This window comes from Oryctolagus cuniculus, chromosome 4 (genome assembly GCF_964237555.1).
Source record: "Oryctolagus cuniculus chromosome 4, mOryCun1.1, whole genome shotgun sequence".
Lineage (NCBI taxonomy): Eukaryota > Metazoa > Chordata > Mammalia > Lagomorpha > Leporidae > Oryctolagus > Oryctolagus cuniculus.
Window position 1 is genome coordinate 175,612,026 of NC_091435.1, and position 24,713 is coordinate 175,636,738.

A 24,713-nucleotide genomic window follows, 5' to 3' on the forward strand; every position below is an offset into this window, starting at 1 on the left:
AGAAAAAGAAAATAAAGATGTCCTAAAAGTCTGTGACAGCTGTTTAATTTGTAAGGTAGTTTCAGTCATACCAACTTGTACTGTTATTATAAAGAAACTTTCTGATATTTAATAACTAGATTACTAAAATGATTTATAGAAGTCCAGTGCTACCTGGAACTGTACATAAAGCTCACCCCAGGAGTCAGGCAATCTTTTCCCCCAATCCCATTCACACACAGCTACTAACCAGGCAACATTCCTGTGCTTAGAGGCATAAAAATCAGAGCTCCCCAGTCCTGGACATTCCAGTGGGAAGCAGAAAGGGTCCCCATGGTTAAGCAACCGACTCAGTCTATCAGTTGATAGTAAATTAATATGACCGCTGCAATCGTAAGGGAGAAATCAGAGAATTTAATTTGCAGAGACAGTTTTGCTGTAGAGCAACATACTAAAAATCCCCATGCTATACCAAATTGTGTAAGGAAAACCACAGGGAAAACGGGATTAATTACATAGCACTCAAAGTCTTTGTCTGAGGGCTAGTGTTTGGCCTAGTGGTTAAGGCCCCAGTTGGGACACCTGCATCCCATGTAGGAGTGCCTGGGTTCAAGTACTGGCTCTGCCCATGTGCACTCTGGGAAGGAGCAAGTGGTGGCTCAAGTACTTGGCCACCCATGTAGGAGACCTGGATTGAGTTCTAGCTCCTGGCTTTAGCTTGGCATATCTCTGCCTTTTGTGGACATTTGAGGAGTAGGAAGAGCTCTCTCTCAAATGAATGAAATATCATATAAGAGTCTTGGTCACCGACACATTATAAAAATGGTAACACCATTAACATGGTTAAATGGTTAAGGAAGACATTAGTAGTATGAGGAACATGATACATTTGCTTGTGGAAATGGGCAGTTGAAAGTTTGCAGCTTGTGGATTATCACGAAAATGGAAGAAGAAGATTCCCTGAGTTGGAAGGGGTTTGTAACAGCAAATGTAGATGAGGGCTCAAAACACATGAACCAGGTTATCTGGTAGGTACTGGAGGCATGCACATGTGCTTTGGTTCTACTGAGGTTAGTTTTCTGCAGTCATCTGTTGTTTCTCATGTATGAAATGATACATAAAAACAATTTGCATTGTACCTAAATCAGTCCCTAAGATGAGGGTGTTCCTAAAAATCTGTAGAGAATAGATTTAAAGATAAGTTTATTTTGGTGCAAGAAAATTTAAAATCCATGCATATGAATATAGCAATATAATAATTGCATTGAAACAAATTTGTGATTTTGAGCCAAGCATTATAGCAGTATTGACTTTAAAAGTCAGTTTTCAGGGGCTGGCCCTGTGGCGTAGCAGGTAAAGCCGCCACCTGAGTGCCGGCATCCCATGTGGGCACTGGTTCAAGTTCAGGCTGTTCCACTTCCAGTCCAGCTCTCTGCTGCGGCCTGGGGGAGCAGTGGGGGATATCCCAAGTCCTTAGGACCCTGCATGTGCAGCTCCAGCTGTTGCGTCCAAATGGAGAGTAAACCAGTGGATAGAGGGCCCCTCTCTCTTTACCTCTCCTTCTCTAACTCTGACTTTCAAATAAATAAATCTTTTTTTTAAAGTCAATTTTCAGAAGATGAGTGGAATTCTTCCAACATCTTTGTTTTTTCAATACTTGATACCCATGAAGTGAGGAGCCATATGAGGTTGATTGTTTTATATATATTTTTACCCTTTGTCTTATAACCTTATAAATGATATCAAAGAACATAAAGGAGCAAGTAAACCCTCCATCCCAGCCCCACAAGATAAACTGATGTTAATAAAAATCTGCTATGTCTCAAATGGCTTTGTCCGTGGGGTGGATGTGTGGCCTAGGGGTTAACATGCACTTTGGGCACCTGCGTCTCATTTCTGAGTGCCTGGGTTCCTGTCCTGGCTCTACTCCTGATTCCAGCTTCCTCCACCTCTATCTGAGCTGAGCTGCTCAGGGACTGGGTCACTGATGGCGGCTGCTGTTCAGTTTCTCCCTGGTGGTTTGCCTGACTGACAGCCTGAGCGGGCATCTGTTCTACTGCCGTTGTGTCACTGGGTGATGTGTGTGGATTCGTCTGTGCTGCATCTCGAGGTGATTCTCAGGACCTGGCAGTGCGTGCTGGATGTTTCTCAACAGATCCTGAGTGCAGGGGTTTAGTGGTGACTTCTAGTGTTCTCTGGGTGCTCTTTTCAGGTCCCCCTGGTAAAAAGGATATCTATGGACAGAAATAAGTAGCTCTTCAGATCTTTGAACTTATATTTTCAAAGGTGTCATGTCTTGGAAAAAGTATAATTAAGACGATGTCTTTGGAGGGAGCACCTGACTATTTATTTTGGATATTATTAGTTTTAGTCTGTTACTTTCTTGGCTGCCTCTTTTTTCTTTTTTTTAGAGATTTATTTATTTATTTGAAAGGCAAAGTTATAGAGAGGCAGAGAGAGAGAGAAAGAGAGAGGTCTTACATACGCTGGTTCACTCCCCAGATGGCTGCAACAGCCAGAGCTGTGCCAATCTGAAGCCAGGAGCCAGAGCTTCTTCCAGGCCTCCCATGTGGGTGCAGGGACCCAAGGACTTGGGCCATCTTCCATTGCTTTCTCAGGCCATAGCCGAGAACTGGATTGGAAGTGGAGCAGCCGGTACTTGAACTGGCGCCCATATGGGATGCTGGTGTTGCAGATGGCGGCTTTACGCACTATACCACAGCACTGGCCCCTGGCTGTTTTCAATAGTTTGAATCCTTGTCTTCAAGTCACCTGTGATAGCTGGATTTTCATATGTGCATTTGGCTTGCAAAGAGATAAACTTTACACCACCAATAGCAACTGCTGGGATGATGTAATAAAACAATTCATTTCGCCTCCAGTATAGCTGTGATAGTATTAGTGCAAGCATGTTGGAAATTAAAAATCTAGATACAGGAGTCAGCTATAAAATCCTAGAATTTAGGGTTTGAAGGAAAGGTGGACAGGATATTTTGTCCCATTCCTCATCGTACAGTAAGGGGACAGAGGCCTACAGAAGCAACCAGCTAACTGAACAAGTACTTAAACTGTAGAGTCCCTAACTGTCCTCTTTGTACTATAGTGCTAATGGTTTTTTTTTTTTTTATCTTTTATTTAATGAATATAAATTTCCAAAGTACGACTCATGGGTTACAATGGCTTCCCCCCCCCCCATACCGTCCCTCCCACCCACAACCCTCCCCTTTCCCACTCCCTCTCCCCTTCCATTCACATCAAGATTCATTTTCGATTATCTTAATATACAGAAGATCAGCTTAGTATACCTTAAGTAAGGATTTCAACAGTTTGCTCCCACACAGAAACATAAAGTGAAAAATAATAAATGATTTTTTTTTTAAATGATGATGAAATCAGATAAGACCTATTGTCATGTTTAATCCCAGTGAGAGTCAAGTTGGGAATTGATAATTTTTTTTTTTTTTTACAGAAGATCAGTTTAGTGTACATTAAGTAAAGATTTCAATCGTTTGCACCCCCATAGAAACACAAAGTGAAATATACTGTTTGAGTACTCGTTATAGCATTAAGCCTCAGTGTACAGCACATTAAGGACAGAGATCCTACATGAGGAGTAAGTGCACAGTGACTCCTGTTGTTGACTTTACCAATTGACACTCCTGTTTATGGCATCAGTAATCTCCCTTTGCACCAGTCATGAGTTTCCAAGGCTATGGAAGCCCCTTGAGTTCTCCGACTCTTATCTTGTTTAGACACGGTCATAGTCAAAGTGGAGGTTCTCTCCTCCCTTCAGAGAAAGGCACCTCCCTCTTTGAAGACCTGTTCTTTCCACTGGGATCTCACTCACTGAGATCTTTTTGCCAGAGTGTCTTGGCTTTCCATGCCTGAAATACTCTCATGGGCTTTTCAGCCAGATCCGAGTGCCTTTAGGGCTGATTCTGAGGCCAGAGTGCTATTTAGGACATCCGCCATTCTATGAGTCTGCTGAGTATCTCACTTCCCATGTTGGATCACTCTCCCCTTTATTTATTCTATCGGTTAGAGTGCTAATGGTTTTGATTCAGTAAGTTTTAACCATTTACTTAGGATTCTGAGAGGCCCTCCAGTTGCTGCTTTTCTGTTCCCCTTGACTCTGGCATTTGTCATTTCCATGTTATGTAATCCCCTGCCTTCTGCCTCCATTGTATTTCATTTTAAATAAAGATTTGTTTTATTTATTGGAAAGTCACTGAGAGGGTGGTGGAGAGGGAGTGGAAAGAGGTATCTTTTATCTATTGGTTCATTCCCCAAATGGCCATAATAGCCAGATCTGGGCTAGGCCAGAGGCAGGAGCCCAGAACTCCAGCCAGTCTCACTTGTGGGTGGCAGGGGCCGAAATAATTGGGCCACCATCCACTGCTTTCCAGGTGCATTAGTAGGGAGCTGGATCAGAAGCCAAGCAGACAAGATTCCAGTTGGTGCTGCTATACAAGATGCTAGTGTTGCAAGTGGTGACTTTATCCACTGCACCATATGCCAGCCCAATTACTTCACTTTTTAAAATTGAGAGAAAGGAGGGTTGTTTGTATTCAGGCTACAGTTACCACCCATTGCTTTATTTCTTTGATGTTCATCCTCTTTACCTCTGTGGCGAGAGCTATGAATAAGTATAATCCTTGACAAGGAGAGCAGCAGTGCTGTGCAGAGGCCAGTTTTCTAGTGGTTTGTTTTATCTAATCAGTGAAGTCCCCAGATTCATGAATAGAGATGCAAGGAGGGCCTTGAATGAACACCAGAGCATTTCAGGAAGAAGTTGTTATGTCTTCAAGGTTTTGTTTAAACCAATTTGGGAAAAAATAGATAATGGAAAATGTTTAGAATTAAGTGCAATATTTAAAGTATAAAACATCCACAAACTGTTATGCAGCCTTTAACCTTCCAAAGTGAATTTTAAAAAGTATGTAATTGGAGGGCATTTGTAAGAGACTGTTTACAGTGTTATTTTAGTACATCCTCCACATCCCAAGGGTAAGCTGAATAATAATAATAATAATACAGCAGCAGCTGCTAAAACTCCCTGAGCACTGAGTAGTTGCCAGGCACTGTTCTATGTAGCCTTAATGGAATCATTTAATTCTTAATACAACCTCGTCAGGAAAATATAATCATTATTACCCATATTTGATGGGGAGAAACTGAGCTTCAAAAGAGTGAGTTTAGGAAAGTAAGCAAGTAGAGAACCTGGGTTGCAAAGCAAGGCCACTGCTGGTGAAAATGAGGAGAGGTCCTAGAGACAGGAGTTACTCATCCTTTCTTACTGATCAGACAGGGCAGGGCAGCCTCCAGACAGTTTTGTTGTCAATTAAAGATAATAAAATTATTATATGGTTTTACCTCTTACAGATTTGTGTGATAATTTATTTTTTATTTTTTATTTTTTGACAGGCAGAGTGGACAGTGAGAGAGAGAGACAGAGAGAAAGGTCTTCCTTTTGCCGTTGGTTCATCCTCCAATGGCCGCTGCGGCCTGCGCGCTGCGGCCGGCGCGGCACACCACGCTGATCCGATGGCAGAAGCCAGGTGCTTCTCCTGGTCTCCCATGGGGTGCAGGGCCCAAGCACTTGGGCCATCCTCCACTGCACTCCCGGGCTACAGCAGAGAGCTGGCCTGGAAGAGGGGCAACCGGGACAGAATCCAGTGCCCTGACCGGGACTAGAACCCGGTGTGCCGGCGCCGCAAGGCGGAGGATTAGCCTAGTGAGCCGCGGCGCCGGCCCCCTGGGGTAGATATTTCAAGTCACTGGTAATGACAGAAATGCAAGGGAAATCAGTAATGATATATTATTGTATAGTATTTTAGAGAGCTCAGTGTTTCTGGGGCTGTGGGGATCCTCGGAGGTTGCTGGTAGGAACATGGTCTGCTCTTTTTGGAGAGCCATTTAACATTACTTTGTTACAGTTAGGGCCATTCCCATCCCCTTGATCCAGCAGTTACTCTCTTATCAGAGTTTGAACATCTTGCAAGTGTGTGTGTGTGTTGCATAATAATAGGACATAGAATATTCACACAGGGTTATTGTGGTAGAAGGTGTTTGGAGGTAACCTCGGTGTCCTTCACTAAGAAAGTGGGTAGTTTAAATTTGGTGAATTAAAAAAAAAAATTTGGTGAATTAGCGCAAAGCGCTATTTACTGTCAGCAGGTAGAAAAGACTGATAAGATGAATGTTCTCTAGACTCTGAAGTGCTTTGGAAATCTACTAAAATGTTCTAACTCTTGAAGTCTGACGATTTTACAAAGGCTGGGAAGAATCTTCACATGTGCTTTTCTTAATATATGTTGTCAGGGCATCTTCGGCTTCTCTGTGCAATCTTTCAGAGTGTTTAGCAGAACACCAGATAGGAGGGGAAATAAAGCAAAATAGCAGAAAAGGGGCAGGCACTCCCTCCCACCCAGTCTCCCTCTCCAGTTGGCCTGCTGTCTTCATTCAGCTGTTCTTTGCTGCTGCGTGTACAAAGACGGAGCCTCTCCTGCTAATGTGGATGAACAGTGGCGTATAAATACCCATTTAAAAATAAATCCAGATGCATTGGCTGCAGCCGTCTGACAGAATCCTCATTCTTTCTTCAGCAGTGCTGTTCATTTGTACCCTGTTAATTCATGGCCCTTAATAATTTCTCCAGGGCAAATGTGAGGCTTACTTTTTTTTTTTTTTCCTGTGAAAAAGGGACCCACAGAGAAAATGAATAGTATTAAGTTTGCTAGGAAATATATTAACCTGCTTGAGAGAAAGGGCTGTTTTCAAATGCCTTTTGTGGATCTATTAGCACACTATGTACTGATTATGAGTGATTCTAGTCGTTAAGCTAGTCCAGGAAAGATTTTTCACTTGGTGATATTTTGTTAACATTTAATTTGAATGACTCTAATACAAATCCATTTTCTTAAAATGTCCATGATGCAATGTTGTCACACATATCTTCCTTCGATTAGTATGGATTTGTTGTAAGATACTACTGTAGTTAATTAAATGTCTAAATCTCTTGCAGAGCATCTGGGATAGTTATATCCTTCAGAACAAGATTTTCAGTTTTCTTTCAGATTCACAAGATTAAAATGCCCTGATATTTAAATTTCATAACTAAGATTTGGAGGCAGAAGAGTTTACTATAAGAAACATAATAGGTGGGTAATGAGTTATATCCCAATGACTAAATTCCAGTCCAAAGTAGAGGCTAGAAACTTGGTTAGAAGTCTATAATTGCATAAATTAAACAACTCTGAATGCTGCTAAAGATTGTAGCAGATTTAATGAATTAAGGTGTGAATACACATAGATCTTTTGGTTTTCCTTTGTCCTTCCTATAGATCATCTTCTCAAATCAAGCAGTCTGTTAGGATAGGAAATCTGCAAGAGGATTGCATTGAAAGCACCTGTGTTCATCTTGTACTGGGGGAGTCACTATGGACCAGCAAGGCACAGAGAAGACAGGAAGGCCTTGCACAAACCACTTAATGATGGACACAGTCTTTTGCTTTTCACTGTACTTAAGGTTCTGTTGCAGCCATCTTCCTGAGGTTAATGATTCCTTCCTTCCTTCCTTCCTTCCTTCCTTCCTTCCTTCCTTCCTTCCTTCCTTCCTTCCTTCCTTCCTTCCTTCCTTCCTTTCTACAGGCAGAGTTAGAGAAAAAGAGAGAAAGGTCTTCCTTCCATTGGTTCACCCCCAAAATGGCTGTTACAGCTGGCGCGCTGCGCCGATCCGAAGCCAGGAGCCAGGTGCTTCCTCCTGGTCTCCCATGCGGGTGCAGAGACCCGAGCACTTGGGCCATCCTCCACTGCCCTCCCGGGCCACAGCAGAGAGCTGGACTGGAAGAGGAGCAACCGGGACAGAACCGGCACCCCAACCGGGATTAGAACCTGGAGAGCCAGTGCTGCAGGTAGAGGATTAGCCTAGTGAGCCGTGGCGCCGGCCAAAATGATTTGTTTCTGACTGGGACCCCAGTTATTCCAGGGCAGGCACTGAGGGCATAGCTGATCTCTACTTTGTGTTTAATTTTTCACTTTATGTTGGGATCTATCATGTTTAGAGTCTCTCCACAGTTCTAATTAGGTAAATAAAGTAGATTTGTACTAAAGGAATTGCTGATACTTTTTATATTTGCTCTATGCCAAGCACTCTTCTAAAACAATTTCATATGTTCTCTCCTTTAATCCTCAGAACATCCATGAAGTGAGTATTGCTATTCCCATTTAAAGATGATGAAACTAAGTCATACAGGGATGTTTGTACAACAGTTTTAAAAAGGCAAACTCTTGTTGATAGGTGGGCCTCTTTGGCATCTGTATTTTTCATTGTATCCATGTTATTTCACTTGATACGCCATCCCCCTGTGTTTGCTTAGAGAAGGGAGGCTGTTGTGGGTGAGTGGCTGCTGTCCCTCCCTTTGCAAGTTAGAGGCTATATGGCGCTTAAACCCAAGCGGTTAATCCTCAGTGCTGGTCCTGGATTCCTTCCTCCACAAATGGGTGCTCCCTTTTTGCTCTTCTGACCTGTGCTGAGGATTTGAGCATCTCCGATGAATGGGAGACCTGGATTTTTAGGGACTGCAAGCATTTACTGGGGGAGTGTTAAAATAGAACATGTTTTATAACCACTGCACTTACTCTGGGATCTGGAGTATTCCAAATAACAAAAACTCCCCATTTACTTTCAGCTCTTTTATTTAATTAACACCCAGAATCTGCTCCTAACAGCTCTAGAGCGAAAGAGCCAGGTCTCCGACCCAAGAATCAGTACTAATTGGGAAATAAATCACACAGTTTGCTATAGCTAAAAGGTAAAAACTCCCACAAACTGATCTGTCATTCTGATTCATTTCTTCGTTGTTTGAGTGCATTTTCAGGGTCTCAGAAGCTCATCTGTCTGTGAAGGTGCTCCTGGAAGCAGCTTGCTTTGTGTGTGATGAAAGCGGAGAGAGCGCGTCTTTTGACAGGAAACTTCACTTCTTGTTACTGAAAAGTATCACAACAGTCATTGTGTCTGACTCTCAGATTCCAGGAGTTAGGAGAACAATAGAGTTAAGATGGAAATGTCAGGAACATTCTTGGGTTTTATAATGTGTGCCAGTGGAAATTCTGTCTCTTGGGTATTTTTTAAAGATTTATTTTATTTGAAAGACAGAGTTACAGAGAGAGCTAGAGACACAGAGAGAGGTCTTCCATCTGCTGGTTCACTCCCCAGATGGCTGCAACAGCCAGAGCTACGCCGATCCAAAGCCAGGAGCCAGGAGCTTCCTCTGGGTCTCCCATGTATGTAGAGGGGCCCGAGGACTTAGGGCAGCCTCCACTGCTATGCCAGGCCATAGAAGAGAGCTGGATCGGAAGAGGAGCAGCGGGACTAGAACCAGCGCCCATATGGGATGCTGGCGCTTCAGGCCAGGGCTTTAACCCACTGCGCCACAGCGCTGGCCCCATGTCTCTTGGATTTGTAAGAGAAAAGTAGAATGGATATATAGGAGATTGGAAATAATGTGGAAATAAACCTAAATGCTCTTTTTATTTTTTTAAAGATTTATTTATTTGGAAGAGTTAGAGAGGTAGAGACACAGAGAGGTCTTCCATCTGCTGGTTCACTCCCAAGATGGCCGCGATGGCCGGAGCTGTGCAATCCAAAGCCAGGAGCCAGGAGCTTCTTCCAGGTGTCCCAAGTGGGTGCAGGGGCCCAAGGACTTGGGCCATCTTCTACTGCTTTCCCAGGCCATAGCAGAGAGCTGGATCGGAAGAGGAGCAGCTGGGACTAGAACCGGCCCCCATATGGGATGCTGGCACTTTAGGCCACAGCCCTGGCCCCAATGCTCTATTTTTAAAAATGGGATATTCTTTCCAACTTTTGGAAGTTGAAAAACGTTGATTTTATACCATGGTTCTCATTTGCTTGTGATTGAGGTGACAATATTTAAGGAAAAATTCTCTTTAGCTCTCCCTCTTTGCATATGAAATAATACTCCCTCCCAAAGATACTGTTGAGTTTTCTGTTTTGACTGAACATCACTTAGAACTCTTGAATCTAGTTGATTCGTTCTTTGTTTTATGCTGGGAGCTACTGAGTCTTAAGATTTCTAATTTCACAGCAGGAATTCTTTCTTTGCTCCCTCTGCTTCTTAAAACAAGTGACTCAGGCATTAGGAAGAAATGTTGATTTTAGCTTATTTATTGTGTATTGCAATGTATATTTCCAGTTTCCACAATTTTTATGTGAATGTACATAGCCCTAACATAGTTTCTTAATTTCTAATAAAGATTTGATATATTTACCTTGCCCAACCAATTAAAAGTACTTCGTGAACCGTTGATGTGAGCTGCTGCTTCAACTTCTGCAGTTTCTCGCTATCCACCAGAGCTGTGGACAGTTTTAGAGACCAGGTATTAGTTACATAGGGATACCTGAATGGTGAAGATAACCTGCTGTCTAGAAAGGTAAAAAGTAGGGGCTGGCACTGTGGTGCAGCGGGTTAACGCGCTGACCTGCAGTGCCAGCATACCATATGGGCACTGGTTTGAGACCCGGCTGCTCCTCTTCCAATCCAGCTCTCTGCTATGGCCTGGGAAAGCAGTAGAAGATGGCCCAAGTGCTTGGGCCCCTGTACCTACATGGGAGACCCGGAAGAAGCTCCTGGCTTCTGATTGGCACAGCTCTGGCCATCTGGGGAGTGAACCATTAGATGGCACCCTCCCCCCCACCCCCTCCCCCCGCCTCTCCTTCTCTCTCTGTGTAACTCTGACTTTCAAGTAAAATAAATAAAATCATTTAAAAAGGAAAAAAAAAAAAGCCGGCGCCGCGGCTCACTAGGCTAATCCTCCGCCTTGCGGCTCTGGCACACCGGGTTCTAGTCCTGGTCGGGGTGCCGGATTCTGTCCCGATTGCCCCTCTTCCAGGCCAGCTCTCTGCTGTGGCCCGGGAGTGCAGTGGAGGATGGCCCAAGTGCTTGGGCCCTGCACCCCATGGGAGACCAGGAGAAGTACCTGGCTCCTGCCATCGGATCAGCACGGTGCACCGGCCGCAGTGCGCCGAGGCAGCCATTGGAGGGTGAACCAATGACAAAGGAAGACCTTTCTCTCTGTCTCTCTATCTCACTGTCCACTCTGCCTGTCAAAAAAAAAAAAAAAAAAAAGAATCAAAGGTAAAAAGACAGTTATAAATTACTAACCTGTTTTCAGAGCATGAGGAAGACATTCCTTGTTTATTTGAGAGACAGAGAGCTCCCCTCCACCAGTTCCTTCCTCAGATGCCCGCAACAGGCAGGGTTGGGTGGGGCCAAAACTAACATGGGTGGCAGGGACCCAACCACTGCTGCTCGGCTAGGTGCCCGGTAACAAGAATCTAGAACTGGGAGTAGAGCTGGGGCTTGACCTGCAGTTGAAGGAGGGCTGTGGATATCCCAAGTGATGTCCTAACCACTAGGCCAAGTACTTGCCTTTGTTTTAATACTTGTCAACCTTAAAAAAAAAAAGTCATAATGTGAAAATAGGAGTCTTTGCTCCTGTTCTGTCATTCCTAAATGCCATTCCTTAATGTGAGGGCTCTGCAGCTCTTTCCAGAAATGATCTACTGTCTATCGATATGCAAGTACACACACATGTACACACATCTACGCTCATACATGTGTATATTTGGACACATATAGATCCTGTTGTGAAATATAATTTCTTAGCAATATATCTTAGATATGTGCCTGTATCAGTATATGTAGATCACCTCATTTTTAATGGCTATATAGAATTCTGTTGTGTTGGCATGCCATTAGCTTCTGTTTGTCAACATTTTTTTTTGTTTGTTTTACCCTGTTGGAAACAGTGCAGTAGTTAAACATCCCTGGACATATCTTTCTGCATTTTTGAAGATATGGTTGTGGAATAGCTTCAAAACAAGAGAATTGCTGGTGAAAAAGTGTGTGCATTTCTAGCATCATTTAAAAGCTGCAGGCTTGGCATTTAAAATGACTGCCTAGATCTGTATTTCTACCAGCAGTGTAGAAGAATCATGTTGCGTGTTTGGCTTATCAGTTAAGATGCTCACTTCCCACAGCAGAGTACCTTGGTTCGTTTCCCAGCTGTGACATCTGACTCCAGTTTCCTACTAATGTAGACCCTGGGAAACATCTTATATCCTTGTTTTGGCTTGGCTCTGTCCTGGCCATTGTGGACATTGGGAAAGTGGGATGGGATGTTAGCTGTCTTACTCTGCCTTGCAAGATAAACAAACAAACAAATAAGGCATTGCAAATAACGTTTGAAAGGTGAGACTGTTACTTTAGATGACATTTTAGTTGCTGCTGGGTCTAAGTATTAGTTCAGTAAATGCATCCCATATTAATGCCAGTTTGCACCCTGGCTGCTCTGCTCGTGATCCAGCTCCCTGCTGATGCACCTGGGAAAGCAGCAGAAGATAATCCAGGCACCCGGGCCCCTGCCACTCAAGTGGGACATCAGGTGGAGTTACAGACTCCTGACTTTGGCCTAGCCCAGTCCTGGACGTTGTAGCCATTTGTAGAGGAAACCAGCAGTTGGAAGATCTATTTTTCTGCCTCCACCCCCCATTTCTCTGTCTCTCTCTCCCTCTGTAACTCTTTCACATAAATAAAATAAATCTTAAAAAAACAAATGCTAGTGACTACTTACCATATATTATTATTGAAATAGGATTTTAGAATTAAAATTTATCCTTGTCCATGGGGTGTTGTAGCGCAGTGGGTTAAGCTGCTATTTGATACACTTACATCCTGTACCACAATGCCGGTTTGAGTCTCATGTACTCTGCTTCCAATCCAAATTCTTGCTAATGTGTCCAGGAAGCAGGAGATGGTGGTTTAAGTGCCTGAGTCCCTACTACCCACATGGGAGATCCATGTGGGACGCCTGGCTGCAGCTGTTATGGTCATTTGGAGCTGTATCCCACCTCCCCTGATTCCCATTGGTAATGACTAATAAGCCTCTTCCCAGAAGAAATTCAAAGCTTAGGAGAATAGAAAAGTAGACTTTTGCTCCCAATAGCGGGAGGTAGTTGTCTCTGAAAGAAGGGACAGTGTCCACACATGTTGATAGTGTTTGGTTCCTGACCCAAATCGCCAGCTTTCACTTTCTGCAACAGTGGCCTTTCCTTATGGTGGGCAGGCTGATCCAGCTAACAGCTGACATGCTTTTCAGCACATTTTCTTTCTTGCTTCATTATCTCGTGGTTGCTTTTGGGAGCAAGCACCCACAGTTGGGTTCTGTTCTGCAAGGGCACTGGGCAGGCAGGCAATCCTCTCAGTAGGGTACCCCCAGGGACTTGGAAAACTGTTCATTGTTCAAGCTTTTTCTCCTGTATAAATGTCCAGAAGAAAAGTGATAGAGACCTTTGTCTTTTAATTAAGCTTCTTTTTAACGTGATTAATTTTGTGGTGGCAGTCTCCCCAGAGGTCAGACAAAACAAATAAGTAAACAAATAAGCAACTTACCCTGAAAATGAAATGTGGTCATTATCTGCTTGCTATGAATGCTTCAACTGTTGTTACTGTCTGCTTATGTATGATCATCTCAGGTTCTGCTTGCTAGTACAGGGCAATGGTGTTAGCCCTTGCCAGACAGTGTAGGACTCTGTGTGTGAAAAAAAAGTCATCAGTAACAAAGTATGCATGCACAGTATTAATTGCTGTGGCTTCCCTGGAACATTAAAATATCCAATCAAATGTATGCAAGTAGGCATATAAGAGAGACAAAGAAGCTAAAACCATATATGAAAAAATACCCCTCTTTGTTCCGGGCTCAGGCTTTTGGATAAAAAAATTCCACCTGGGCCTTTGCCAGCATAAATAGTAAAAGACTACTTCCTGTTAAAAGGCCTTCATGTCTTGTCTCTGTACACAAATCCTGCTACAGAGTATTTCATTATAGAGGCCCCAAACTAGATTATGGCGCTTGGAGTATTTAGAATTCACTCAAGGGAAACATGAACAGCATCTTCAGGCTTTCTGGACCATTTAAGTTCCTGACAGCAAAATAACCAGATGAATACAGTCCAGTATGTAGGTTAAACTCTTTGGTTACTAGCCTGTTAAACAAAAAGTGTGGCAGCCTGAGGATAAGTGAGATCTGAGGTCCTCTAAGAACTGAGATTCCCCCAGAGTTGTCTTGGGTGAGCCCCTTATGCTGTCCACTTTGGGCTGTTCCTGTGAGCCTGTGGGCTGTTTGCTTTTATGGTGGTGCAAGAGGAGGCCCCAGTTCATCCAATAGCCGTGGGTGTTTCGAGACAGAGACCAGTGAGGCTGATTGGAAAAGTGCCCTTTCCACATCTGGCCAGTTCTTGTGTGTGCTTTAAAAGATAAGATTTTTAAAAAAGCCAGGCCTCTTTAGAGAGACTGGAACAGGCTAGTAGTTGTTAGGCACGGTAATATAATTCAATGTTCTTGCCAAACTTGCGCCATGCAAATAGGGAACTTTCAGGGCTGGGAAGTGAGATGTTGGTGTGTGTTGGTTGCCATAGGACTGTTTTTTCCAGACTTAAACAAGACCAGAGTGGGGAGAGCAAGACAGCAGCATCTATGGTTCTTTCTGCTTGCGATTGGGAGCCCAGAGTGAACGGTGGAGCTGAGGTAAGCCAGGGGGAGGAAGAAGCTGAGCCCAAGGTTATCTTGAGGCAGGAGTACGGGAAAGGCCTAAGGACAGTGCCCCTTCTGAAGGGGTCAAGGGCAGATGAGACCCTAGTGTCACGTGAGACTAAAGGAGGCAGGAAGGAGTGGTCTAATTCAGGGAGGCTGTATGATGAGCTTTCCTGCAATTCTGAGGACCTGAGACGTGGAGAATTTGCAATCTAGAATTAAGTCAGCGAGGATTCCAGTTTGACTCTGGACTAAATCCTGTTAAAATTAGATGGAGATTTGAAATAGTGGTTTAGTGGGAAAAGATTTAATTTGAAAGTAGTTATTTTGTGTTTATGAATATATTATGTCAGGTTATGTCTTCCTTCTAATTCATAAAAGACAGTAAAGATTTGTTAATTGCAGCATTATATTTATCAACATTTGATTTATAGGGGAGCTAGAACAGTTGACCACATTGTGTGCTACTCTGGAAGACCTTGACGACCTGGGATTCCCTCTGATAGGGCTTCCTGCCACGTCAGCAGGCACCCTGTGCTTGTGTGGCAGCTTCCAGAATGACGACTGAGGCTCTGAGCAGTAGTGCTCTGCTTTTAGCACACGTGGGACATTGGATGTGCTGTGTGACTTCTGTGTGATTTATCAGTTGTCCAGCTCTGAACCTGGGAGGGGATCGCTGTCCTCTGACTCGCTCACAAGGTGTGGGCAGGGGTCCTTTGAGCGGGTTTCTGGGAGGTGTGGGCAGGGGTCCTTTGAGCAGGTTTCTGGGAGGTGGCTCAGGGTCCCAAGGTGCAGGTGTGGTAGTGACAGACTTGGTTGTCAGTACTGTGCTTTAGTCAGAGCTTTTCAGTTTTAATGTCACCATCTGAAGGGGGAGCTTTCTTTAACTGATGCTTTACTTGTACATATAAGTATACATAAAGTTATTATTTTCAAATATTTGATTCATATTCAGACAGTATTTGAAATAGTTCCTTTTTAAAAATGTATACGATGGGGTTATATTTCACTTTTTCTTTTTTTATGTTGTCTCTCTCTTGGGTCGTGTAAAAGAAGACTAAAGGGACATGGTACTCATCTTCAAAGGTTTGGACCCTAGTGGTGCATAAGTGCAGAGGTTGCCACAAAACGTAGAGTGCAGATCCTGTGTTTTGTTTCAGGCTTGCTCCCTTGCTGAGTTTCTTTGATCGGGAACTCCAGTGTCATTTTTTCTTTAAAACTGACCAGATGCTGGAATGAGCATTCAGTGTAGTGGTGAAGATACTTCTTGGGATACTGACATCCAATATCAGGTTTTCTGGGATCCCATAACATCTTGACTTCTCGTTCAGCTTCCTGTTTATGTGCGCTCTGGGAGGTAGCAGATGATTATTTAAGTACTTGGGTTATTGCTACCCCTGGAGAGACCCAGATGGAGTTATGGGCTCGTGGCTTCATCTTGGCTCATACCTGGCTGTTATGGGTGTTCTGAGAGTGAACCAGTGGATGGAAGATTTCTCTGCATTTGTCTTTGTCTCTTTGCCTTTCAAATAAATTAAAAATAAATAAAATATTAGAGAAGTTTTCAGATGCTGACTGTTTGACCGAAAGCAAATTTGTAAACCAGTTGTCTAATTTTAATTTAATGATAGATATAGTTTAATGAGCAAACAATGCTTGGGCTCTTCAGATGGTGCACTCTAGTGTGAATTTGACAAAGAAGCCAAAAATATATACTTGGGTATAATCTTTAAAAAAACAAAAAGAATGTGGTATTATTATCTAGACCTCCAGAATCTAAAGTAATGCTGTCTAGGAAAATATTATATGAACTTCAAATTTGAGCCTCATATGTAATTTTTATTTTTTAAAATTCTATATTTAAGAGACTGACAGAGAAACTTAAAATGAGAGCTCCCATCTGGTGGTTTACCCTCCAAATTCTCGCAATGGCTGGGAAAGGACCTGAGCTGAAGTTGGAAGCTGGAAACAGCATCCTGGTCTCTTGTGGGAGGCAGGAGCTCAGTGCTGGGACCATCACTGTTGCCTCCCATGCTCTGCATTAGCAGAAAGCTGGAGTCAGGGGTTGAGGCTGGGTGGTGAACTGGCATCTGGAACATGGGTGTCTTAACCAATGTGGTAAATGCCTTCCTCTGTAATTTTTAAGTTTTCTAGTAGACACATTTTAAAAGTAAAAGGAAAGATGAAATTAAGCTTAGAAATATATTTTGACTGTCTCTGTACAAAATATCATTTCAACATGTTATTTATTAATGAAGCTTTGCCTGCTTTTTTCAAAGTCTAGAAAATTCAGTGTATATTTTACACTTAGAGCACATCTCAGTTTGGACATTGATATTTTATGGACAGCATGCGATCTATGTTTAGATTAAAATTTACAGTCAAATTTGGGTAAATTCACATGCCCAGGTTATTCCAAACATGCATATAAGTCACCAGTAGCTGAATCAGTGCTCATTTCTAAATTTAAATCTCACTTTAAAGAAAGCTAAATAAAAGTTAACATTTAAAATGAAATTCGGTTCCTTGGTTACACTAGCTGTGTTTCAAGAGCTTAGTAACCATGTGAGGCAAGTGGCTACCATACTGGACAGCACAGAGAGGACTGCTTTTCTCTAGCCCCTTTGCCTCACCTGCAGGGGTCTCAGGTTGGGAGGCCTTTGAGAAATCTAATGGAAAGAGAATGTCTGGTTTTTAGGTGTGGAACTACAGATACAGAATTTACATACTTGAGAGGAAATTTCCATGAAGGCTGAATTGGAAAGCCTGGCAGGGAGTTATCTATCAAGTAGAGGCTACTGTCTCCACCCTTGTTCCCAAATACACCCCTCATTGTCTTCCCACCAGATAAAAACAAGCCAGCCCTGACAGTTTGCCTCCCTGTGGTTCCTCTTGTCTTCTACCCTAGGCTGGCTCATTTCCATTACATCAATGTATTTCCTGGTAATAGGCCCCCTTTATCTTTCTCATTGTTCCAATTTCCACTTTGGCTCTAATAACTGTTTTACCTTAGTGTAGCATTTAAATGTTCAAATTTCAGTTTTGCTCTTAGTTAATATCATTTCTTACCAAGGTCAGTGTGGTTCGTTTATGGAATTTGAGTTAGAAAAATTTCTTCCCTTGTCCCTCGCTCCAACTTTCTAGGGAAGCTAGGCTGAGAAACATCACGTCTTACCTGGGGAGGTGTGTGTAGGCAAATCAGCATTCTTCAATGTCGTCACTTTGCAGTACATCACATATCCGTGCCTTCCTGTTCCCTACATAGGAAGAATTAAATAGGGGGTACGTAGGTGGGTGGAGAGAGACTTGGAAGGTGAAGACCCCCCTTAGCTTGCCAGAACTTGCTCCACCCCTTGTGCGGGTCTGGGTTTGTGTGACACATAGTGTAATAGTTACCCTGTCGCCAGTAGTCATGGAGCACAGGAAGTCTGCCATTTCTTGTTCTGTGTTCTGGAATGTCTCAAGTGAAAAGTATTGCAGAGCTTTTCCAGATCTGGAGAATGATGGTTTAGGGACGGGCTCTTCTCCAAGACAGTAACAAGGTCCTCCCTTGGCAAGAAAGGTAATTTAGAAATTAAGAAAAAAAAATGTTGAGTCATTTAAATTAATCTGAATAGGAATGCATATTGTGCCCTTGCCTCATTACCATCAGAAACAAGTTATTGTAGGGCTGGCTGTTGTTCTCTGGAATGAGCCTCGGTAACAGCCTGAAAACCTGGAGGCCAACACTAGGTCTGTCAGTCCTGAGGAGTGTGACATCACAGCCACTAAACTGTTCTTGGCCTCATGTCTCATCTGTCAAGTGAGCCTTTAGATCAGGTGATCTTTCTTCTTTCTTTTAAAATTTATTTTCATTTTATTTGGAAAAGAGAGAAAGAGACAGACAGAGTGGCAAAATGGAGCCAAAACTTCCATCTGCTGGTTCACTACCCAAATGTTTGCAACAGCCAGGGCTTAGCCAGGGTGGCAGGGACCCAAGTACTTGAGCCATCATCTGCTGCCCCCAAAGGTGTGTATTAACAGGGAGCTGGATCAGAAGAGGTGATGCTTGACTCTAGACTGAATAGGGATGTGGGCAGCCCAAGTGGTCACTTAACACTGCAGCGAGGTCAGCTCCAACCAGGTGACCTTGAGGCCTTGGTCATCACATGCTTTGGTCAGCTGGTCTGATGCTGTAGCTTCTTGGATAAACAATGGCCTGCCCTGTCACTTCTTGGGATTCGATAGCAAGTAGGTCTCTGTTCTCACATCCTCTTGCTTTGGTTGTCCCCAAGTACCTTCATCACTGAGAGTTTGAGCTTGAACCAAATACAGACACCCAGAAGGCTGACTGGTTCTGTATTCTTGCCATAACATCTTTCATTTTGTCTGCTCATGTTTTGAGATCACTAGCCAACCCTTTAAAACCCATAGGTTTCCTGGTTTGGTTTTTGTCTCCTTAATAGGGCACTAATTCAGCTCCGATATCTAAGTGGCATAGAGACTGCCTCCCACCCAAATGATGGGGACCAAACCAAACTTCCGTTGCTGGTTAAGATGTATGGTAACAAAAGAAAAAGCAGTAGCTAGAATGCAGTTAAGTTTGCCCAAATATTTTCTATTACAACTTACATAAACAAAGCAAAGCAAAGCAGGGGCTTTGGCTGCCTTCCAGTCTTGGAGGATTGCTTGCAGACAGGTATCTGAGCCTGACTTTGTTTAGCTGGGGTAGTCTCAGAGACATTCATACTCCATGATTTAGTAAAAGCCAGAGGTGTCACAGAAGGGAAACTGGCTCATTGTCATGTACCAGACATGCTAAGCACTTTTTTTTTTTTTTTTTGACAGGCAGAGTGGACAGTGAGAGAGAGACAGAGAGAAAGGTCTTCCTTTTTGCCGTTGGTTCACCCTCCAATGGCCGCTGCGGCTGGTGCAGTGCGGCCAGCGTACCCCGCTGATCCGATGGCAGGAGCCAGGTGCTTCTCCTGGTCTCCCATGGGGTGCAGGGCCCAAGCACCTGGGCCATCCTCCACTGCACTCCCGGGCCATAGCAGAGAGCTGGCCTGGAAGAGGGGCAACCGGGACAGAATCCGGTGCCCCGACCGGGACTAGAACTCGGTGTGCCGGCGCCACTAGGCGGAGGATTAGCCTAGTGAGCCGCGGCGCTGGCCATGCTAAGCATTTTGTACATACTGGCTCACTTAATTCTGTAGCCACCCTATAAGACAGTTATTATTTCCATTTGCAGACCCCTGAACGTACTTAGCAAAGTTATGTAGCTATTGTTATACAGTAAATTAACAGGAGTTTTATGTAGCCTCGAATCTCAGTACATTCTTCTACCATCCAACAGCAGATGACAATAGGTAGGCCTCAGTGCTTTTATTTGGTCCCACTGAATTTGAGATAACTGATAACACATTGTGGATACCAGACTGAAATGGAAGGACAGATTCAGTAATTGAATACATTTCACTGGTAAGCAGAGGTTTTAATTTGCATCAAGGAGGTATTTTAAGATATTAAAGCAAGGCCGGCGCCGCGGCTCACTAGGCTAATCCTCCGCCTAGCGGCGCCGGCACACCGGGTTCTAGTCCCGGTCGGGGCGCCGGATTCTGTCCCGGTTGCCCCTCTTCCAGGCCAGCCCTCTGCTGTGGCCAGGGAGTGCAGTGGAGGATGGCCCAGGTGCTTGGGCCCTGCACCCCATGGGAGACCAGGAAAAGCACCTGGCTCCTGGCTCCTGCCATCGGATCAGCGCGGTGCGCCGGCCGCAGCGCGCCGGCCGCGGCGGCCATTGGAGGGTGAACCAACGGCAAAGGAAGACCTTTCTCTCTGTCTCTCTCTCTCACTGTCCACTCTGCCTGTCAAAAAAAAAAAAAAAAAAAGATATTAAAGCAAAATATTATAGGTTTTTGCCTAATAATAGATTTATAAACATGTCCACTACTTGATATTGTTAGTGGCAAAGATGTATGAATTGTAAGCTGACTTTTATTTTAAGGGTATTGTGTGCTTCTTTTTGGGTGAAATACAGTGCCATCCTACTTGCTTTTTAGAAGCTATGTTTTCCATGCTCCTGGACCTCAGCCTTTTATCCAGGGGCAGACAGGGAATGACATTTGGGTTCAGTGCCCTTTGCAAGATTTTGTAAGGTTACATAATAAACCTCACTCCAAAACAGGTCTCAGAGCCACAACTGTTTTTATTTGGGCACAGTTCTACAGTCTTGCCAAGGCATGGTGGGAACAGTTCATCTCTGCTGCAGAAAGTACTGGCTGGGTAGGCTCAGAGCTGGGGCTGCAAGCATCTGAAGCTATCCCGCTTTTGTGGGAGGAACCTGGGCTCCAGGCATCTCTTTTCTTTGTAGTCTCTCCAACGTAATGTCTTCAGAGTAGCCAGACTTCTCTACCAGCTCAGCACATGACGCAAGAGAAGAAAGGCAGGCAGGAGCCGTATCATCCTTCATGACCCTCTCTAGGAAATCAGACAGCATCATGCTGCTGCATTCTGTCCCCTGAAGCCATCTGAAAGGCCGCTCAGGTCCAGTGGGAGTGGAGCTCAATTCCTTCTCGATAGGGAAGTGGAAAGTTTCTGGAAGGGCACTGCAGTGGCCGTTTTTGGAAAATGCAGACTGCCACACAGATAAATGAAGCTGCAGATTATGTGCTGGTGCCCAATCTCTAAAATAAATCTCTGTATCCCTGGGCCTTTCTCTCCCACCCAAGGGAGCATATTGGCAGGGAGATGGAATAAAATTTATTCTACTGTAACTTAACCATTATGATTTACACTTTTGAGAAATGAATCATTGCACATTTTTGGCATTCTATTAGCTATTAGAAACAAATTGCTTGTGATACACCAGGGGATTAGGCTAATGAGGTAGATGAGACTTTATTTAGATTTTTCACTTTTTAAAGCTGATGTATTTGGGGGTAAATAGCTGAGTATTTACGTTAACAGCTTTGCATAGAAACCTTTGCATCTAAAACTAAAAGTGAAGATGATTGCACTTCAGGTAAAATGTTTCCTGAAGGGTTTGCTGAGTATCCTATAGTACCTGCTGCCTCCTCCTCTGGAAATGAAGTGATTATTCAAGACACAATTTCTCGAAGTTTATAAAATTAGTTTCTTTGAAAGTCCTTCTGTAGCATGTGGGAATCCTATGGCATGGCATGGCATGGCAAGGCACACAGCTGATTTGGCATTAATTAAGCTTGTTCTAGACCATTTCTTTTTTTTTTTTTTCAGAGACTTTATTTAATTCCCTTCTTAAAACTATAAAATATTAAATATATAAGTTGGGGCAGGCATTTGGCATAGCAGGTAAGATGCTGCTAGGGATGCCAGTGTTCCATATTAGGGTGCTTGGTGCTGATCCAGCTTCCTGCTAATGTACCCCCGGCAGGCAACAGTGATGGCTCAAGTCCGTCGATCCCTGCCACCCACAGAGGAGACCTGGATGGAGCTCCCAGCTCCTGGCTTTAGGCTGGCTGAGCTCTGGCTGTTGTGACATTTGGACAGTTAGCCAGTGGGTGGAAGATCTCTCGCTGCCGATCTCTCTGCCTCTCAATAAAATGAAAATAAATAAATAAGTAAATAGTTCATGATCACCATCCCTTCTTAACCTCCATCACAGATCAAATCATCCCGACTTGTGTCAATCACCTCTTTCTTTATAGTGTAATCATTTGTGTGGTAAAATCCTTTGCTAAGTTTTCATGCAGTACTTTGGAATTACATAAGCATTTCTTATAAAGAACTAGCACATTGTTTGTTAGATTTAATCTTTGGTACTTTATATTTTGCAATTTTTAATGATTTTTCAAGTTGCTTTTCTAAGTGATGCTGAATATAAACATATAGTTGATTTCTATATTGACTTTGATAAAATTACTAAGTATAATTTGTCTTCAGATTATTTTGGGATTTAAAAAAAGCATAATCTATAAATAATAAGATTTTTAGTTTTCTTTATGATTTCTATATATTTTATTTCTTTTTCTTATCTTTCTTTACTGATAAGGACTTCCAGGACAGTGCTGAATAGATGTCGTGATAGCTGGCATCCTAGTCTTCCAGATTTTAAACGTTTTTTTGATTTCAATCATTGTGTATATAATGTTTAATGTGAGTTTTGTTTTTATTTTAGTTTCATTTATCAGATTAAGGGAATTCTTAGCTTACTGAGTTTAAAATTGTGGATGAATGTTGGATTTTATCAAATACTCTTCTATAGTTAATGAATTGATCATATGATTTTTCTTTTAATTTGTTAGTGGGCTGAATTACCTTCACTAATTTTCTAATAAATCAGTGTACATTCTTAGGATAAACCTAGTTTGTTCATCATTCAATCATGTTTGCTAATAATTTGTTGAAGATTTTCCCATCTATCAGAGATGTCCCTTTCTCATTCTGTCTCATTCTTAGTTTGGAAGAAAAGTTATGTTCTATGCTGACGAGTTTTCTCTTTTTCTGCCTTCTAGAGGATTGGAAGAGTAAATAGAGTTTGCTCAATCTGATATGAAAGTAATTTGAATCTGGTGATTTCTCTCTTGAAAGATTTTTTTTAACAACCAAGTCAATCTATTTAAAGCTTATAGGAGTATTTAAGTTTTTATTTCTGGGGTTGTCTTTGGTTGTCTCTTTGTAGGTGGTTATCTATTTCACTTAAGTTTTCAAATGTTTTAGGCTATAGTTGTGTAAAATGCTTTCTGTTCATTGTAGCATTTTAGCTATATATTTCTTTTCAGTTAGTATTATTTGAATATGCCTTTTTTTCTTGATTTATGTCAGTGTCTTGTTTTCATAGTTTTACTAGAACCCAAAATTTGTTTTGTTGATTGTCCCTATTATATATTTGTTTTCCTTTTCATCAATTTTTTTTAAGATTTATTTTATTTATTTGAAAGAGTTACAGAGAGAGAGGTAGAGACAGAGACAGAGGTCTTCTATCCACTTGTTCACTCCCTAGATGGCTGCAACCGCCAGAGCTGAGCTGATCCGAAGCCAGGAGCCAGGAGCTTCTTCCAGGTGTCCCACGTGGGGGCAGGGGCCCAAGGACTTGGATTGAAAGTAGAGCAGCTGGGACTAGAACTGGCATCCATATGGGATGCTGGTGCTTCAGGCCAGGGCTTTAACCCGCTGTGCCACAGTGCTGGCCCCATTTTTTCATCAATTTCTTCTTTTTTCTCTGTTTGGTTATTTGAGAGACAGAGTTCTGATCCACTGGTTCATTCTCCACATGCCTGCCACAGCTAGGGCTTGGCTGGGGCCAGAGTCTGTGAACACCAGCCAGGTTTCCCATGTAGATGTCAGGAATCCAGTTACTAGAGCTGTCACCAGTGACACCTAGGTTCTATATTAGGAAGCTGGGTAAAGGGCTAGAGGCAGGAATCAAACTCTGATGTGGGCTGCGGGCTTATTTTAAAGAACATGCTGGGGCCGGTGTTGTGGCACAGCATAGTGGGTGGGTAAAGCCTCTGCTTGCAGTGCCAGCATCCCATATGGGTGCTGGTTTGAGTGCTGACTGCTCTACTTCCAATCCAGCTCTCTGCTATGCCTGGGAAAGCAGTGGAGGATGGCCCAGGTCCTTGGGCTCCTGCACCCACTTGGGAATACCCAGAAGAGGCTCCTGGCTCCTGGCTTTGGCGCAGCTCTGGCCATTGCGGCCAATTGGGGGGAGTGACCCAGTGGATGGAGGACCTGTCTCTCTCTCTGCCTCTCCTTCTCTGTCTGTGTAACTCTGACTTTCAAATAAATAAATAAATCTTTTAAAAAAACATGTTTATTAGTTTTTATGTATTTGAAAGGCAGAGTGTGGAGCCACCCGCAGTGACTGCTCAAAGACCCAGCCACACCCTGTGCCCTCACATGCACCCACATGTTTTCACAGTCCCAGCACCCATGGCTTCCACAGCTACGAGCACCCAGCCCCCTGTCAGTTTTCCTGGCAAGACTCAAGTATCTCCATTTGGCTGGTTGCTGGGATGCAGCCATGAGTTGGTGCAGCTGTTATGTATGTTCAAAATGGTGCCTGCCCGCTCATGGCTAGTTACCACATTTGTTCATTTGCATATGTTGAACCATTCCTGCATACCAGGGGAAAATCTGACTTGATCTGGGTGAATGATATTTTTG

The 24,713-nt window shown here is 43.2% G+C and overlaps 1 protein-coding gene across 16 annotated transcripts in view; it reads left to right on the forward strand.

Annotated features, from left to right (window-relative positions):
- TMEM108 (transmembrane protein 108) overlaps window positions 1–24,713 on the forward strand; it is a 351,011-nt gene that overhangs the window by 83,258 nt on the left and 243,040 nt on the right. Inside the window, exon 1 of one of the 16 annotated variants that reach the window (XM_051835586.2) lies at window positions 10,860–14,585. The exons of the other annotated variants lie outside the window; for them this stretch is intronic. The gene's annotated coding sequence lies outside the window, so the exon portion shown is untranslated. Of the gene's footprint in view, window positions 1–10,859; window positions 14,586–24,713 lie in introns of those variants that run through there. 16 annotated transcript variants of the gene reach the window in all.